The sequence below is a fragment of the Mus caroli genome, chromosome 4, assembly GCF_900094665.2.
Source record: "Mus caroli chromosome 4, CAROLI_EIJ_v1.1, whole genome shotgun sequence".
NCBI lineage: Eukaryota > Metazoa > Chordata > Mammalia > Rodentia > Muridae > Mus > Mus caroli.
This window is the reverse complement of record NC_034573.1, coordinates 43,969,604-43,974,834: the sequence shown is the minus strand read 5'-3', so window position 1 is coordinate 43,974,834 and position 5,231 is coordinate 43,969,604. Positions and strand designations below refer to the sequence as shown.

General features: G+C 37.3%; 1 pseudogene; it reads right to left on the bottom strand.

Moving 5' to 3' along the window:
• Nucleotides 1–312: 312 nt before the first annotated feature.
• LOC110293797 lies at nucleotides 313–685 on the bottom strand (annotated as a pseudogene).
• Between the last annotated feature and the right edge of the window lie 4,546 nt (nucleotides 686–5,231).

Genomic DNA, 5,231 nt, shown 5'->3' with positions numbered 1-5,231 from the left:
CTTTGAGAGCTATTTCTTTAAATTCATTATTTTGAAGATTTATTTATTTAATGTATGTGGGTACACTGTTGCTATCTTCAGACACACCAGAAGAGGGCATCAAATGTCCATTATAGATGGTTGTGAGCCACCATGGGAATTGAACTAAGGGCCTCTGGAAGATCAGCCAGTGCTCTTCACCACTGAGCTGCCTCTCCAGCTCTAAATTCATCTTATATGTTCTTAACTCACTTCTTATTTTGTGGGTTGTCTCTTGCCAAATTTAAGGACTTTTGGTTTTTTTGTTTGTTTGTTTGTTTGTTTGTTTGTTTTTACTTTTATTTATTTACTCTCCATTAGTTTAAATCCGGGATGGGTACAGCATCACACGGATTCTGTGTCCAATGGCCTTTGCAGGAAGGTTGCTTCGGAATTTGGCACCAACCATACCACTGTTTCTGTGGGCCCAAGTTACTTTTCCTCAGATCACTCTGGTTTTGTTTGGTTTACCTCCAGGAGTCACTGTATTGTTTTTTGCTTTATACACATAAGCACATCTCTTGCCTAAGTAGAACTCCGTTTCATCTCAGGCATAAACGCCTTCAATTTTAAGAAGAGCCGTGTGCTCTCTTTGGTTCCGGAGACCTCGCTTGTAGCCAGCAAAAATGTCCTTGCACCACAGCCTTCCAAACATACTTGCTGTTAGAAGTCCTGTTCCCAGCAGGCCTCCACAGGCACCAAGATGGCGGAAAGAGGAATGCAAGCCCCGCCGCGGACTTTTGTTTTTTATTTAAGCACATTTTTCTAAATGACTTTTTGATCTTCTTTTTTTCTTCCCTCCTTCTGGAATTCTGAAACTATGAACCTTAGTCTCATCTCCCAGCTCTAAGGCTTGCCTAGTTCTCCTCATGCTGCTGCTCCTCATCCACTGCTCAGACTGAGGAAGGTCAGTTGTCTCTGCTGCTGAGCCCATCATCCGAACTGTTTAGTGTGATGTTTTCATCTTGGAGGCTTTAAATTTTCTATGTGATTTTTCTGAGACATGCTGTTTCTTTGCTAAGGCTCTCTGCTTTCTGGTGCGTCAAGTGCTTTTATAATAGCTCACTGAAACAATTTTATCATGATTATTTAAAATCTTCATAGTTAATTCTAACACCTATTCATCATATAATTATTATCTATTGACTGGAATTTTCCCCTCATGTTGAGACATGGGTATATTTTATTGTATATTATGAGGCTTTAGATCTTGTTTAAACTTCAAGTATAGCTAACTTCTTAGGCCCCATACAAGTAAGGGAATGGAATTTGGATTCTTACCTGTGATCTTAAGCTTTCATCAGAACTCCTCATCACAGCAGTACAGTAAGTGACAGTTTAATTGCCTGATGAGGCAGGCTTTGTTACTGGTGGTAATAATGAACACTGTGAGTATCCGTAGGATTCCTGGTAAGCCACCCTGGACTTTTGCCTTTCTATAACATCATTGTACTGGGAGATGTTTGGGTGTCTCATTACTTCTGAGGTATGTAAGCACAGATGCCCATCTGATAGAATGGTTAAGGAAGGTATAAAGTTTGTTGTTCTCGTTTGATTTGGGACCAAGCTTGAGTACAATGGGTATTTTCTAAAAGGTTTTCTTTGAGGCTAAGTTGTTACTGATTCACTAGCTATAGAGAACATGATTTTGTTGGAGCTTTAATCTTTCATCTCACCTTTGGGATTCATGGATGGCTGAATTTCTCAGCTCCAAGTCTAGACTATTTAAGGAGGAAAAAAAGAAGGCCAGAGGGATCACTACTCTTTTATTCTTTAGGTCTCAGTATAACAGGTGGCCTTCTTCTTTCTCTCCCTCTCTACCTTTTAGAATTTTTCATACCTGAGATATTTTTTAGTCGAACATGACCTAAGTGTCACAATAGGATACATCTGTGCCATCTCCACAGCACCACAAACCTGAACTATGATACTATTTCTAAAATAATAAAAGTTCAAAAACTTTGAAAAGTGAGTGTGATTCTTTCCAAGTTTTAAGTGAAGATAACTTATTTTGATGCAGCATTTTTAAAAGTTTTGAATACTTTAGTAAGCCTGAAGGTGCAGCAAAACTACAAAGTAATGGGCAGAATTACAAAGACTACATTCAGCTTTTCTAATAATGAGAAAACTGCCTTTATACCCTAGACTATATGTACCACCCAGAAGCAAATGCTAGCTAGATACACTTCTCATGAAGAATTGTAAGAACAAACACACTGAGGAAAAAGGAAAAACGATAAGCAAAATATAATCATGTCACCTAAAAGAGAACAAGTAAAAGGTTATATTAAAGAAAACTATAACTCTAAAACTAATAGAGTAAAACAAAAAATTTTATATACACAAATTGTTTGTGTATATTATAAACATTCTCTAATTGTCAATCTGTAATTTATTCAACAGCTACAAATACACAAGTCAAAACTGAGAAAAGTTTATTGGGAAAAAGTAGGCTTTCTCCCATTGGTTTGTAAATTTCAAATTAAATAACACAGCTGTGTGTAACTTTAATTTCTTTCAAGGTCTATTTTTAGTGATGTTCTTGAATGCTTTAACTTCCCTTGTAGCTCACCACCCACAAGATGTAGTGTGAAAGAAAGAGTACCAGGGAAGTGAAACTGTTTTTCAAGGTTCTTTGGAGCAACTCCTGTCTGTGTTGTCTAGAAATCAGGAGTTCAGTTCACACATTAACAATGGCAGATCAATCATGTCATGGATACACCAGCAGTCTGGTTCACTAGAGTCAGGATAGCAAACAGGATCAACAGTAGTGGCAGAGACATCCAGGCCTCAGCCTCAGCCTCAGCATGAGTCAGCAGGAGGGGCCAGGGCCAGCAGAAACTCCAGGAAAAGAGTTCTCTGCTGTGCCTCTTTCAGGGAAGCAAAGATCAATGAAGACTCGAGGCCAGGAAGCATTGTACAGCAAGCTGTATACGCAAACCCAGCTCAGCCTTCATCAATGGCCATCAAGTTCTATTTATACTCCCTCCATGCATCATGTATCCTCTATGGGTCTTGCATCAGCATGTGTCTGCCTCAGCTGACGTCACTCTAACAATCATCCTGAGTATGCAGAAGCAGCAAGAAACTGCCGCACACCACCAGAAGTGTGTTTCTCTCTATGAAGTATGGATAAATGCAGCTCGAGTGCACAATGCAAGGTGGACCAATACATGTGTGTCATTAGTGAAGAATCCTTCATCACTTGTCCTTGCACGTGCTTGCTGTAGCAGAACATCCTTTCCCTTGTGTCTGCTTCAGTGAAACGTTCCTTCATGAGTCTGCCTTAGTCTTTCATCTGTGTCCACATCAGGAAAACACTCCTTCATGTGTTCGCACCAGCAAAACACCATCCAACCGACTTTCCAAAGAACCCTTAGGTTTCTACCACAGCTATGTCTTTGTTTCTATAATTTTAAAGGTTTGTGAATTGTTTTCAAAATCAGAAGGAGTTATTACTAGTTTAGATTTTCTAAATAATTTTAAATATAATGCCTTTTATTTATTTAGGCAATGTGCTAAGTGAATTGTCTGTCACCCTTCTCAATGTTGCAGTCCTTTATAGTTTCTCTTTTTGGTGACCCCCTCTCAACCTTAAAATTATAGTTACATCAAAAAAATGTACAAATGTAACAATGTTTCATAAAAAATGATACCCTATACTTAAATAATATGCAACAGCAAAGAGCATTTATTCTGCAGAGAGCCTGCATACAAAAGTCAACCATAAGTCAGGGCAGAAGACAGAGGTGTGGACTTTGCAGGGTCAATTTAAAGCCTGTTAGGGAAGGAATGAGTGACTTTTACCTTTCTCCCCCTTGATTGGTTGCTTCTATCTCCAGGGGTATGGGTGCCTTTGTGATTAGTCAGCTCTGGGGATTTGGGAGACTTTGCTGATTAACCTCATTTGCCTCAAGCTAGGTTATGGGGCAGCTTTTACAGATCCTGGTTGGCCACTACATCATAACTAAAAATTTTGCTACTATTATGAATAGTAATATAAATATGTGATATTCTGGACATCTGATAAGTGACCACCAAAGAGGTTGTGAGAACCACTGGTCTAAAGAGATTTAGCAAATGCTTTCACAGGAATAAAAGTACTTTTAAGGTTCACATTTTCTAAACTAACTTTCATCTAGTAGGTTAATACTGACCATTTTCTAAATTATTTTTTATTTTATGAATTTTGCATTTTTTCAAATAGCAAGTCCAACGTTACATATTGGGCCATGTTATACAGAATTTTAATTTTGCATTTCCATTACACAGAATGATCCTTTTATATGAAATAAGCATTGCCATTCAGATTATTTTCATGTAGTAAACCTTAAATCCACAGAAAAGGGAAAAACAATCTGAAAACAAATTTCTGTTGGAAAATAATGATGGATTGCATTCAGTAAGGTGTCTGTATGCTTTATCAGCTAACATCTCTCCCTTGACCAGGTCAGCCATGGCAAGCACAGAACACAAGGGAGCAACCAAAGGTCAAGCATAAATCTTCCCAATACTCAATATATTCCCTGAATTTAGCTTAGGTTTACTATTTGAGTCATAGGCCTTACAGTAAAAAGTTCAGAAATCTAGTATAGTAAGTACATTTATAAGAAATGAATTATAAAATGTCAATCAAAATCAATTTTGCCATGTGTACAACATTATGTGAGCATGGAATATAAATGAACATGAAATCAATGAAAAAAAGAACAAAACAATAACTAGGATTGTTTTCTTTTAGACCATAATTCATTGGTACCTCATACGAATTGTTAAGAGTCAAAAACATTGTCAGCATTTGAAGCAGTTATAATGAAGGAAGAACAACTAGAAAAATAATGAGAAAATAGTTGTAAATATTTCTAGTTAAAAATACAGTCAAAGATGAATACCTTGTATCCAAGCTGCTCTAAAATTATGTTTTAAAAATGTAACTTATAAAAGTCTCTGTAGGCCTAGGTGTCCATAGAGGAATACAGATTTTTATTAATCCACTCTTATGGGCATCTTATTTTTAATCATGTTTTTATTTATCCTATACACAGACATTCCTTTTGTAACTGTGTCAGCTGAGTATCACTTTTTTTTAAATATTTTTAATACTTTTTATTGCATATTTTCCTCAATTACATTTCCAATGCTATCCCAAAAGGCCCCCATACCCCCCCCCAATTCCCTACCCACCCATTCCCATTTTTTTGGCCCTGGCGTTC